This window comes from Bos taurus, chromosome 22 (genome assembly GCF_002263795.3).
Source record: "Bos taurus isolate L1 Dominette 01449 registration number 42190680 breed Hereford chromosome 22, ARS-UCD2.0, whole genome shotgun sequence".
NCBI lineage: Eukaryota > Metazoa > Chordata > Mammalia > Artiodactyla > Bovidae > Bos > Bos taurus.
The window spans coordinates 6,887,698-6,903,033 of record NC_037349.1 but is presented as its reverse complement, the minus strand read 5'-3'; the positions used below and the strand labels follow the sequence as shown (position 1 = coordinate 6,903,033).

The following is a 15,336-nucleotide window of genomic DNA, read 5'->3' as shown; positions in this document are numbered from 1 at the left end:
TCTCATTCTTTCCTTCTGAGGAATAAACCTCACTCGCTCAAAGGGTTTACACCAAACAGACTTACAGCCACTCACTGCATATTCTTGTCAGCCATGCAGCACTAGCCTTTCTCATCCAAACACCCTGAAGCTATGGAGCAGCTGCTGCCCTGATAATCACCCCCATACCACACCAACTATACCCTTCTCCCAGCAATCTCACATCAACACATCCACGCTCACCACCCCAGCATGAGGTCTACAAATGCTCTTCCCATTCACAACAGGAGGACTCCTAGCAAGCCCTAGACTTAGCCCCATCCTCAACTACCAACTCAACTGGGGAATTATTTGTAATATCACCTCTCTCGTGATCAAACATCACCATTATCATCATAGGAATTACTATAGAAATGACTGCTTTACACTCCCTATTATAACACAATGAGGTAATTATACACATCACACTCCTAACATTAAACCATCACAGACATGAGAAAATGCCCTTGTAACTCTCTACCTCTTCCCTCTCTGACTCCTGTCACTCAACCCCATAATTATTTGGGGGTCCTTTGACTGTAAATACAATGTTAAAGAACCCATGAGGATTGTTAATCTAGTAACAGAAGCTTAAACCTTCTTATTTATTGAAAAAGTATTCAAGAACTGCTAATTCAAGCCCCCATGCCTAACAGGATGGCCTTTTCAGGCTTTTAAAGCATAGTCATTATCCATTAATCTCAGAAGTCAAAACACTGATGCAACTCCAAATAAAAGGAATAATCTTATTTGCCTCTTTCGCACGAGTTACACAATTTATATTAACACTACCAAGTATAAACATGTACTGTAACATCTCCTAACATACACCCATCCTACATAAAAACCACTCTCATATGCTTTTATTACCAGTTTAATCCCCATAATAATATTCATTCACTCAAGCCAAGAAATAATGACTTCAAACGGACACTGAATCACCAAACTTTCGAATGATCACTCAGCTTCATAAGAGATGACTTCAATAATGTTCACCCCAGTAGCTGTCCTTGTTACATGATCTATGATAGAATTTTCAATATGATACATACACACAGACCTGAACACGAACCAAGTTTTCAAATACTTCCCCCTCTGTCTAGTGATAGTGCTAATTCTTGGAACTGCCAACAATCTTCTCCAACTTTCTATTGGATGAGGAAGAGCTGGAATTATATCTTTTTTTTTACTGATGGATGATGGCATGGCTGAGCAGGAGGTAACTCAAATCCAGCTCCTTTGCAAGTAAATTTATATAATCTCATCAGAGATATCCAATTTATTTTATCAATAGCATGATTCTTATTCAACTTAAACGTACAAGATTTACAACAAATTTTTCCTTTGTCTAAACTATCCAAACTTACCCTTCAGAGGACTTGTTTTCCAGCCGCAAATAGAAAACCCACCCCATCTGGCTTCCCGGCTTGAACTCCCTCAGCAAGAGCTCCCCACTACCTCCTCTCAGCCCTACTCCAATCAAGCACAAGACTTGCAAGCAGGCATTTTTCTATTTATTTGCTTTTACTCCCAGTAAAAAAGGAATACATCCATTCAAACAACATTATGCTGAGGAGAATCGCCACACTATTAACAGCAGTATGTGTTCTCACCCAAAACAACATCCAAAAACTGTTGCCTTCCCATTTATTTTTCATTTTCGAATCATACTTTTAGTGCAAATTTGTATCATTGAGGAAAATCAGTTGACGTATTAACTACAGTATTAAGGATCATTAAATGACCAGGTCTTTAATAAACTCAAGTTTTTCTAATTAGACAACTAAGTAATGAAGTATCTAGCTGTTTCAAATAAATACAAAAGAATCTTAAATGCCCAAATGTAGAGATACTGAAACTCTAGTAAGTATTGCAGTCCACGAGGTTGCTAAGAGTCAGACACAATTGAGCAACTTCACTTTCACTCTTCACTTTCATGCATTGGAGAAGGAAATGGCAACCTACTCTGGTGCTCTTGCCTGGAGAATCCCAGGGATGGGGGAGCCTGGTGGGCTGCCGTCTATGGGGTCACACAGAGTCGGACATGACTGAAGCGACTTAGCAGCAGCAGCAACAGACTGAATATATCTTGTGTATTATATTCATGACATAAATACAATTGTCTAGACCACAAAGCCTTTAATTGTGTATTTTTTCAACATAATTAAGATGTATACAATTTTCACACAACAGCACGAAACAAATTCTATTCAAGTTCCCATAGACTATAAACCAGGAGACAGTGGAACATATCCAGGGACATAAAACAAGGGACAAAATTTTCATGGTCTAAAGGTTTTGAAATCATGGGAGTTTTTTCTCTTGCCACTGTGGAATTATGTTAGAAATCGGTATCAAAAGATATTTTGAAAGTAACCCACATATTTTCAAGTGCAGTGTGACATTTACCATGTGAGATCTTCAACTTAGCCACTGAAAGCCTCAAAAAAGTTAAAAGACCGGCAAAACCCAGAGGCCCACACTCTTTCTTACAACATCAGTGGCTGACGTGGGTGCCAGCAGAGGCTGAACTGTGTGTCCACCTATAGCCAAAAATCAAGCTCACACAGGAGATTCTGGTGACCTTACCACTCCCCCGCTACATTTGGCAGGTGCTTCTTTAGTCCTAGGTGGACTAATATCATTAGTGCAATCATCTATACAAAACCATCTCAATACCATCTCAATACAGATAACACTATTATCTGTATCATCTGTACTGATGACAGCTATATTCCTATCATCATCATTACTGGTATCAGCAGCTGGAATGACCTTCTTATTAACAGACCAAATTCTAAACACAATATATTTTTTGGTCCTGCAGGAGGAGAAGGAGACCCAATTATATTCAACACTTATTCTGATTCTTTAATTACCCTGAAGTTTATATCCTTATTTTACTAGGATTTGGAATAATCTTGCAAGTACAGTCTCAGGAAAAAAAAATCCTTCAGGATAGATGGGCAGAGTTTGAGCCATGATATCCATCAGCTTTCTAGAATTTATCCTATGAGCCCATCATATATTCACAGTAGGTACAGATGTTGATACACAAGCATATCTTATGTCAGCTACCACAATTATTCCTACCGTAGAGTAAAAGTATTTAGCTGACTAGCAACTATTCAGAGAAGGCAATGGCACCCCACTCCAGTACTCTTGCCTGGAAAATCCCATGGACGGAGGAGCCTGGTGGGCTGCAGTCCATGGGGTCTCGAAGAGTCGGACACGACTGGGCGACTTCACTTTCACTTTTCACTTTCATGCATTGGAGAAGGAAATGGCAACCCACTCCAGTGTTCTTGCCTGGAGAATCCCAGGGACGGGGGAGCCTGATGGGCTGCCGTCTACGGGGTCGCACAGGGTCGGACACGACTGATGTGATTTAGCAGCAGCAGCAGCAGTTTAACAGGAACTGTTATCGCCAGCTCATCCCTAGATATTGTCCTTCACAATACACATTGCATAGTTATAGTTTTTCACTATGTATCACCATAGAGGTGCTTCCCTGGTAGTTCAGTGGTAAAGAATCCACCTGCCAATGCAGGAGATGCAGGTTCAATCCCTGGGTGCAGAAGATCCCCTGGAGAAGGAAATGGCAACCCACTCCAGTTTTCTTTTTTTTTTTTTCTTCCCCACCCTCACTCCAGTTTTCTTGACTGGGAAATCCCATGGACAGAGGAGTCTGGCAGGCTATAATCCATGGGGTGACAGAGTTAGACATAACTTGGTGACTAAATGACATCATCATTGTCAATAGAGGCGTTTTTGCTATCATAGGAGGCTTTGTGCATTGATTCCCGCTACTCCTGGGTTAAACACTCAATCCAACAGGAGAAAAATACATTTTGTAATGCTATTTATAGGTGCAAATAAAACCTCCTTCCAAAAACATTTTCTTGGTTTATCTGGAATACCACCAGGATATTCCTACTACTTTTGTGCCCACACAACATAAAATACCATTTCATCAACAGGTTCCTGCCTTCCACTTACAGCACTCATACTAATAATTTTCATAATCTGAGAAACATTTGCATCACAACAAGAGGTCTCAACAGTAGAATAACTTTCCAAACAGAGTAATTACATCGAGGCCCTCCATCACATCACACATTTGAAGAACCCACTTACATCAGTCTAAGATAATTAGGAAAGGAAGGAATCACACCCTCTTCTACTGGTTTCAAGCAAACACCATAATAATTATGCACTTCTCGATAAATGAGATAGAGTAAAAATTACATAACTTTGTTCAACTTAAAATATAGGTGAAAACTCTCTCTCCATGGCATATCCTTTTCCACTCGACTTTCAAGAGGCAATATAACCCATCACAGAAGAGCTCCTACATTTTCATGATCACATATGAGTCATCATTTTTTTCATTAGCTCTCTGGTTTTTTATATCACTCATGCTAGTGACTAAAGCTTAGACAGTAGAGAATCCACCTGCAATGTGGTAGACCTGGGTTTGAACCCTGGGTCGGGAAGATCCCCTGCAGAAGGGGAACAGCTACCCACTCCAGTATTCTCGCCTGGAGAATTCCATGAACAGAGGAGCCTGGCAGGCTATAGACCATGGGGTCACAAAGAGTCAGACACAACTGAGAGATTTTCACTTTCACTCATGCTAATGACTAAACACACACATACAAACACAAGAGATGCATAAGAAGTTGAAACAGTCTGAACAATTTTACCAGTCATCATCCTCATCTTAATTGCCTTGCCACTGTTACCAATTCATCCTTTTCTGACCCTAAAAACTCTAGAGCAACAATGAGACTGGAGTCACGAATACACTGATTATGAAGCTTTCAATTCTGACCCCTCTATGATCCCTACATCAGACCTAAAGCCTGGAGAACTGCGATTGCTTAGAAGGAGATAATCGAGTGGTTCTACTCATAGAAATGACAAGAGAATCTCAGTCTCCTCTAAAGATGTTTTATACTCATGAGCCGGCCCTTCATCGGGTCTAAAAAGAGATAGATGCTCTTCCAGGAGCATCTTAAACCAAACAACCCTTGTATCAACACAGCCAGGCCTATGCTATGGTCAGTGCTCAGGAATTTGTAGATCAAATCACAGCTTCATATCTATCGTCCTGGAATTAGTTCCACTAGGATATTTTGAGAAATGGTCCACATAAATATCATAAATCCACTAAGAAGCTAAACAGCATGAACCTCTTCAGTTAAAGATGGGAGTTAAAATCTCCCCTTAATGATTTGCTGCAACTAGAGACATCAATTCATTACTATTTCAATCATTCTAGGCCTATTTATTACAGTCCAATGAATAATTTTAAAATACATTTATCACATAAACCTAGAATTAAAACTCACTCAAATGCAAAAAACAATCCATCCCTTGAGAAAGAAAATGCACTAAAATTTATTGGCCTCATTCATTACCCCAACAATAACAGGACTTCTGTTGTTATCTTCATTGGTCTAGTCCCAAGAACTGTATTCCCCACACTTACACCACAAGTCCATAACCACATCACTTCTACTCAACAATGATGCTTCCAACTCACAGCAAAATAAATAACAGCCATTCATATCACTCGGCCATAAGGTGCAAGAAAACTGGGTCATTTGAAGAGACGTGGCTGGACGTAGAGACTGCGTTATGGAATGAAGTCAGAAAGAGAAAAATATAGTATATGAATGCATATGTGGAATCTAGAAAAATAGTACAGATGATCTAATTTGCAAAGCAGAAACAGAGACAGGCACAACAAACAGTATGGATACGAGTTGGGGGCAAGAGAGGTGGGATGAATCGGGAGCTTGCACTACTGACACTATATATAGAATAGATGACTAACGAGAACTGACTATGTAGCACAAGGCACGCTGCTTAATGCTCTGTGGTGACCTGAATGGGAAGGAAATCCCCAAAAGAGGGGATACATGTATATGTATGGCTGATTGTTTCTGCTGTTTGGTAGACACTAACACAACGATGTCAGGCAACTATACTCCCAATTAATCAAAAAACCCCCCAAATAATAGCCATTTACAATCTCAGAGGACAGACCTGAACACGAGTATTTCACTCACTCCCTCTGTTTATTGGGTCAACAAGTTTACCAGGCTCCTCCCATCCTCGCTCACCCACCACACAACCCTCAACACGTTCAGGTCCAGCGAGCCCTCCAGGAGCAGGAACTGTAACGCCTGCTTTTCCCCACATAACAAAAGCATCCTTGGATCACTTTGTACCACAAGGAACCCCAGGTCATCTCATCCCTGCACTAGTCCTCATCACAACTGTGAGCCTGTGTAGTGAACCCACAGCCTCAGCCATATGATTAACAGCCAGTATTGGAGCAGGGCGCTCGTTAATTCCCTGAATGGGGGGCGCTCCAGCGCTGCTATACATTAGGGCCAGCACAGCCCTACGGCAGTGACCATTCTCATCCACTCATGATCCTCGAGTTTGCTGTCTGCTAGTTCAAGCTTATGTAGTCACCCTACTAGTAAGTCTCTACTGACATGGCAACACGTCATGACCCATCAAACCCACGCATGTCAGAGTAAATCTCAGTCCCTGACTCCCTTCAGGAGCTCCTTCAGCTCTCCTAACAACACCTGGCCTCGTCATAGGATTTCAGTTCAATACAAGAATTCTCAAAAGTCTACTAACACTCAGAACATATTGATGATGAGACGCTGTCCAAAAAAGCACCTGCCAAGGCCATCCTACACTGACTGTTCAAAAAGGACTTCGATCTGGACTAATTTTTTTGTTTGTTTGTTTAATAAACATTTTATTGAAGTATAGTTGACTTACAATGTTTCAGGTGCACAGCAAGGTGATTCAGTTATACACATACACATATTATTTTTCAGATTATTTTTATTTATTAAAGGTTATTATAAGCTGTTGATTAGTTTCCTGTGTTATACAGTAAAACTTTATTGCTTGTTGAATTTTTTTTTAATTAGAAATATAGCATTCTATTCATACTAAGTCAAACAAGTAGAATCAAAATGTCTTATATTTTTTAGTTAGGCAAAAGCTTGTAAGTTTTCTAAAATATATGTATTATACACACTATTTACATGTGTTTAGACTCTCAGTCTTGTCTGACTCTTTGTGACGCCATGGACTGCAGTCCACCAGGCTCCTCTGTCCATGGCGTTTCTCCAGGCAAGAATACTGGAGTGGGTTGCCATGCCCTCCTCCAGGGGATTGTCCCAACCCAGGGTTCAAACCCAGGTCTCCTGCATTGCAGGTGGATTCGTTATCATCTGAGTCACCAGGGAAGCCCCCACATACTATTTAATATATATGTATGCAAAAGTTTCCCCACTAAGCTTGAGAAAGAAAATAAAAAGACAGAAGAGACAGAGAAATTGGAAAACAAACTAAATGAAATGGGAGCACTGAATACGATATAGAAAAAGTGAAATAAACTAGATAAAAGTAAAAGATTATCATATAGTCCAGTTGTTTTTAAACATGGCTGCTCATTAGAAACATATCTGGAGCTTTGGAGAAAAAAAGTAATACCTTGGCTTTTGTATTTTTCAAAAAATTCAAAGTTAATTCTGATATGCATCTGGACTTAAAACGTGATTACAGGTTTTTCTATTAAATGCTAGTTTTGGTGATATAGAATTCTATTATTTGTCTGTTGACCAATCATGATACAATAGTATTAAATGAGTAATAGTTATACAATCACAATAGTAAAAGATGTTTATCACTTTCTACAATCAATGATCTAGATTAATGCTTTTCATGATTTCAGAAGTCCTCTTTAATACCACCATTTTCTGAGTCTTCCATTATTCAAGCTTTGCCCCCACACCTGGGCTAGGTGGATGCTGACCCCCCAAGCATTCAGCCTCTAAGTCCACTAGAGGAGCACTTCTCAACACCTCAGTCCCATTAGCCACTGAGGCACTCATCACTGTGCCTGCCATAGACTCACAGAAGACATACCCTCCAAGGACTGTCTGGGGCTTCCCAGGTGGCTCAGTGGTAAAGACTCTGCCTACAAATGCAGGAGACACAGGTTTGATCCCTGGGTCAGGAAGATCCCCTGGAGGAGGAAATGAGAACCCACTCCAATATTCTTACCAGGAAAAAAATCTGGTGGGAGCCTGGTGGGCTACAGTCTACGGGGCTGCTAAGAGTCAGATATGACTGAGCAACTGAGCAACAAACTCTGTGACAACTGTCTGGGGTGTTTACTACACATTTCACAAACCTCAGAATAGTAGGAAACACCTCTTGCAATTTCAGATAGGATATATGGATCAGCTTACTTCATGGCTACAGGATTCCCCAGCCAACATGCAATGATTGATTCTACTTTCCTGATCATCTGCTTCTTAGACTATTTAAAATTTCACTTCACATCCAATCACCACTTTGACTTTGCAGGAGCTGCTGCCTGATACTGACATTTTGCAAACTTGGTATGACTATTACGTATCTATTACTAAGGATGCTGAACGTCACTATCAGAGAGATACAAAAGTACAATGAGGTCTCACCTCACACTTGCCAGAACAGCCATCATCAAGAAGTCTAGAAACAATAAATGCTAGAGAGGGTATGGAGAAAAGAGAACCTTCCTACACTGCTGGTGGGAGTGCAAGTTGATGCAGCCACTATGGAGAACAGTACAGAGGTTCCTTTAAAAACTAAAAACAGAATTACCATATTATCCAGCAATATCACTCCTGGGCATTTATCTGGAGAAAATCATAAACTGAAAGAATACATGCATCCCAATGGCCACTGCAGCACTACTTACAATAGGCAAGACATGAAAGCAATCTAAATGTCCATCAACAGAGGAATGGAAGAAGATGTGGTACATATACATGACGGAATATTACTGAGCCATAAAAGAGAATGAAATAATGACATCTGCAGCTACATGGATGGACCTAGAGATTATCATACCAAGTGAGGTAAGTCAGACAGCCAAGGACAGATGTCATATGACATCACTCACATGTGAGTCTAATTTAAGAAAAACTGACACAATTGAACTCATTTACAAAACAGCAACAGACTTACAGACGTGGAAAGCAAACTCATGGTAGCCAAAGGAGAAATGTAAGCAGAGGGGAAAATTAGGACCCTGGGATTAACATACACACACTACTACGTGTAAGATAGATAACTAACAAGGACCTACAGTATAGCACAGGGAACTCTACTCCATTTTCCATAACTTATATAAAAAGAAAATCTGGAAAAGAATGAATATATGCATAAGCGCTGGGCTTCCCTGGTGGCTCAGACGGTAAAGAATCTGCTGAATCACTTCACTGTACGCCTGAAACTAACAAATATCAACTCTACTCCAAAAAATGTTTTTAAAAAGCAAACTATGCTCATTAAACCCCCGTTTCTAATTGCACCAACAGCAATTAGTTTGGTCTATGTATGCACCCAAAAAGGATAGAATGAACTGAATATGATCATTAACTTAAACTAATATTGACTCATTACAGTATGATTAAGTTCATAATTATCTAGTGCCTTTTAGTATACATAAATATTACTAAGGCATGTACAGTTATCTCTTGTAGGATTATTAATATATTGACCTCAATATCCTTACTAGATATGATGCCTTGAAGGAATAATATTATCACTATTCATGATAGCAAAGCTAATAATTCTAAACACACGTTTCAGTCTAGCTAGCAGAATACTCATTGTTCTGCGGGTATTTGCAGCCTGTGAAACAGCACCTGAACTATCCTCACTAGTAACAGATCAAACATGTATGGCATCAACTAGGTACAAAATCTTAATTTTTCCAATGTTAAAATTAACTCTATAATTATATTAATACCACTAACATGATTCTAATAACAAAAATTAATACCAGCTGAATTAACCCTGTAGCCCAGAGCTTAATGATTAGTGGAATAAGCCTATTTCTTCTCAATTTAATGAGAACGATCTCAACTCTTCACTAGTTTCTTCTGTGACTCCCTCTGAGCAGCACAATCAGTTTTAACAACAGGACTTTGCCACTCACACTTCTAGACAGCCAATCCTGCCTGTCCAAAGAATCCCGAACCACCCCCTAGAAACTCTCCATCACCATGCTAGTCATATTACAAATGTTGCTGATCTTAACATTGGCTGCCATGGAACAAACACTATTTTATATTTTATTTGAAGCAACTAGTGTTCCGACACTTGTCATTACTCAATGGGGGTAATCAGAGAGAACAACTTCAGGCAGGACTTTCTTATTCTACACACTAGTGGGTCCCTCCCCCTCTTAGTAGCACTAGGATATATCCACAACACTGCAGGCTCATTAAACTGAGTAATTCACAGACACAGAACAGGCTGGGGGATGCGAAAGGGGGCGGGCTTGGAGGAGGGGTGGAGTGAGAGGCTGGGGTTGGCAGAGGCAAGCTTTTATACACAGGATGGATAAACAAGGTCCACCTGTATAGACAGAGAACGATATTAAATATCCTGTGATAAACCACAACAGAAGAGAACACTAAAAGAGAGCATATGCATGTGTATGGCGTCCCAGCTGGCACTAGCGGTAAGGAACTAGCTTGACACACAGGAGCCGTAAGAGACATGGGTTCAATCCCTGGGTTGGGAAGATCCCCTGGAGGAGGGCATGGCAACCCCCTCCAGTATTCTTGCCTGGAGAATCCCATGGACAGAGGATCCTCGCAGGCTACAGTCCCTAGGGTCGCAAAGAGTCGGACACGACTGAGCGACTTAACTTTCGCTTTAACTTTCACTTTCAGAAGGCAGACTAGACCTCAGTTAAAACATGTGATGGCCTTCAGCTCTGATCACCCAAAGCCCACACAGAAGCCCCCCAGGACAGAGTCCACAGTCCTTGCAGCCATACTAGTAACAGTGGGAGGCTACGGATCCACACACAGATTTCAGGGCCACTGCTGCCTGAATAATCTCCACCAGTGTCACACTGACTATACCCGTCTCCTAGGAAACTCACACCAACAATGCATTCGCAGCCCAACAACCATCCCAGCACAAGGCCTGTGAACACACCTTCATTCACAGCAACGTGATAGTTCCTAGCATGTCTTAGAGATTTAGCCCTGCCCCAACTACCAACCTAACTGGACAATTATGTGTAGTATTATCACCTCTCATGATCAAATACCACCATTATCCTCATAGAAATTAATGTAGTAATGACTGCTTTACACTCCTATATGCGCTCATCATAGCACAAAGGTAAACATCACGCCCTAACATGAAGCCACCACTGACAGTGATGAGCCCAGAGTCTGTCGTACTGAGTGAAGTCAGAAACACAATTACCGTGTATTAACACATATACAGAGAATCTACAAAAAAGGTACTGATGAACCTATTTGCAGGGCAGGATCAGAGATGCAGAACAGAGACTACAGAACAGAACTGTGGACAAGGAGTGGAGGGAAGGAGAGGGAGCAGCCCTGACATATACACACTGCCATGTGTAAACAGCAAGCTAGCGGGAAGCTGCTTACAGCACAGGGAGCCCACCTTGGCGCTCTGTGATGACCTAGAGGGGCGGGACTGCGGGCAGAGGGAGGCGAGGGAGAGAGAGAGAGACAGAGAGAGAGACACACAGAGACACAGAGGAGATGTGCATACCTAGAGCTGAGTCATGATGTGTACAGCAGAAACTAACATGACAATGTGAAGCAACTATACTCCAATAAATAAAATGGAACTAAATAAGACATTAGAAAAAGAAGTGTATAATAAACCCAAAATGAGGGAAATAATTAAAACCAAAGATCAGAAATCAACAACACTGGAAGCAGAAAACAACAGAGGAAATCAATAGGCCAAACTAGCCAAGAGAGTTTGGGTCTACTTATGCATTGTATTCAAATAATTTTATTCTTTAATTCATAAGGTGGAAAATTCATTTTTAGGATCTTAATATATTAGCCCTTGTACTAAACCATAATATCAAGTCACTATATTTATAAACTACCTAGGAGTTTATGAGTTTGACTGTTATAATAAGTGTTTTATAGCCCGTGAATTTTAGATTTCAATATAAAGCATGTGTTTTGGGGGGAAAAAAAAATCACTGACATGAGAAAATGCTATTTTAATTCTCCAACTCTTACCTATTACCCCTATCACTCAATCCCCAAAATTATGTGCTGGCCCCTCTACTGCCAACATAGTTTAAAAAAAACCCACTAGATTTATTGTGCTCAAACTCTCTTATTTACCAGGAAAGTATGCCAGAACTGCCAGGATGTCTTTTCCAGACTTTTAAAGGGCAACAGTCATCACTTGGTCTTAGGAGCCAAACACTAATGCAACTCTAAATAAAAGGCATACATTTATTTGCCTCTTTTACAGCAATTAGACTATTTATATTAACACTACCTATTATAACAAACTCTAACATATAAAGTTACATATATTCAACCTACATAAAAGCTATTATCTCATATGTTTTTATTACCGGTCAAATCCCTATAGTAATATTCATTCATTCCGCCTGCAATGCAGGATACCCCGGTTTGATTCCTGGGTCGAGAAGATCCCCTGGAGAAGTGATAGGCTACCCACTCCAGTATTCTTGGGCTTCCCTGGTGGCTCAGATGGTAAAGAATCTGCCTGCTGTGTGAAAGACCTGGGTTCGATCCCTGGGTTGGGAAGATCCCCTGGAAAGGGGCGTGGCAACCCACTCCAGTATTCTTGCCTGGAGAATCTCCATGGACAGAGGAGCCTGGCGGGCTACAGTCCATGGGGTCGTAAACAGACACGACTGAGGGACTAAGCACGGCACAGCAGGCCAAGAATGATTTCGAACGGACAATGAATCACTGTCCAAACCTTCAAATGATCATTTAACTTCAAAAGAGATGATGTCAATAATATTTGCATTAGTAGCTATACTTGTTACATGATTATAGAATTCTTAATATACACACAGACCCTAACATGAAACGATTTTTCAAATACTTCCTCCTCTTTCTAATTACAATACTAATTCTTGGTACTGCCAACAACCTTTTCCAATTTCTCACTGGATAAGGAGATGGAATTATTCCTTTTTACTGACTGTATGATGACATGGCCAAGCAGAAGCCAATCCAGCTGCCCTGCAAGCAATCTTTCCCCCCCCCCCACCCCCACCTTTGATCCCACTAGGCTGCTCCTGGGATTTTAGTTCCCAGACCAAGGTTCAAATCTGGGCCCCAGCAATGACAGCCCAGAATCCTAACCACTAGGCCGTCAGGAAACTCCTCCCTCAAGTAATCTTATATAACTGCATGGGAAATACTGGATTTCTTGTATCAATTAGCATGACTCTTATTCAACTTAACATGAAATATACAACATATTTTTATGCTTAAATTACCCCAGCTTCCCTTCATAGGGCTTGTTTTCCAGCCGCAACTGGAAAATCCACCCCATTTGGCCTCCCTCCGTGAATTCCCTCAGCAAGAGTGTTTCCCCAACCCCACCCCCCCATTCAGCCCTGCTCCACTCAAGTGCAAGATGTGTCACAGGAATTTTTCTACTTACCCACTTTCACGCCCTAATAGAAAACAATAAGTTCATTCAAACAAGAACATATGCTTTGGAGCCATCACCACACTACTTACAGCCATGTGTGCATGTATGTGTGCTCAGTAGCTGGTGTCTTGTCCGACTCTGCGACCCTATGGACCCACCAGACTGGACTCATCCAAAATAACGTCCAAAAACTGGTTGCTTTCTCCACTTGAGCCAACTAGGCCTCTTTAAGGCAACGATGGCATGAGTCAACCTTACTGAGCTCCCTGCACACGTGTACACATGCCTTCTTCAAAGCCATAGCATTTGCAAGCTCCGGATCCATGCTCCACAGTTTAAATGGTGAACAAGACATTCAAAAAACAGTAAGCTTATGGAAAGCCATACCTTTTCACCACAACCTCCCTCGTCGCCGAAGTCTTGCGAGAACAGGAAGCCTCGTCCTCACCGGTTCTTATTCCAAAGACCTGATGATGAAAACTGCTAACTCCTTGTAACCGATGCCTGAGCCCTGTTAACCACTCTCCTTACCACACTGCTCCCAGCTGTCTACAGCATGCAAATTTTCCTCCCACTCCCAGAACGACCTTGCTTCTCTCTCTTCTCAATGAAAATCACCTGCTCCTAATCCATTCCATCAAATGTCCATTAGCTGGAAGCATCTTCGCTGGATTCCTTCTCTCCAACACTATTCTCCCCCACAACAATTCCACAAATAACAATGCCTCGTTATTGGAAACGAGCTGCCCTGGCCGTGACTATTTTAGGTTTTATTCTGGCCCTAGAAATCAACCGTACTACCCCAAATCTAAAGTTGAATTATCGTTCAAACCTCTTCAAATTCTCTAACCTCTTAGGCTATTTTCCAATGATCCTGCACCGCCTCTTACTATCATTAAATTTTTCAGATAGCTAAAAATCAGTGTCATCACTTCTGACTACAACATGTTTTACCAAAATCCACCTCTCTTAGCCAAAGAAAAACCTCTACACTGTGTCAGACCAAAAATGCCTGAGGGAACTGTTTCCTCTCATTCCTCATTACTCTTCCCCAGCATAATTCTATTTAGTTACCAGAGTAACCTCCATCATGACTCCAACACCTATAAGCAGTTATCAGCCAATAACAATTACTAATCAAGTACTAAAATTGTACAACACAGCAATTGCTAGAGCATCATTGTGAAAAACCCAGAGTTAGTGGTATCATAAATGACCCAATGCCCTAGTTCATTAACCACAATCTCTACATCCTCATCCTTGAAAACAAAAAACCATTACAAATTCCGTCATTCATTCTAAAAGAAATTTGCCTAAAACAGCTTCAGTAGAGACGTGTGAGGCTGAGCTTTTCATTTGTTTACTTTTTAGGCTTCCATGGGTCTGTGGTTTGTTTATAACCTTGGCCGCCTTTTTTAAATATTGAGTTGTTTCTTCCTCATTTGAGAGTTCTTTTATTATTATTGTCTGTGGAATCTTGATTCCCTTACCAGGAATCAAACCTGCACTCCCTACATTGGGAGGGCAGAATCTTAACCACTGGACCACCAGCAAAGTCTAGAAAGTTCTTTAAAAAAAAAAACACACAACTATTTTATATTGGAGTAAAGGTGATTAACAATGTGTTAGTTTCAGGTGTGCAGCAAAGTAATTCAGTTACACATGTATCTATTCTTTCACAAATTCTTTTCCCATTCAGGTTGTTACATAATACTGAGCAGAGTCCCCTGTGCTATACAGTAGGTCCTTGTAGGTTACCTATTTTTAAAAATAGCAGTGTGT

At 40.9% G+C, this 15,336-nt stretch overlaps 1 protein-coding gene across 2 annotated transcripts in view; it reads right to left on the bottom strand.

Annotated features, from left to right (window-relative positions):
* Nucleotides 1-15,336, bottom strand: part of CMTM7 (CKLF like MARVEL transmembrane domain containing 7) — a 124,826-nt gene that overhangs the window by 43,625 nt on the left and 65,865 nt on the right. The window lies entirely within an intron of this gene.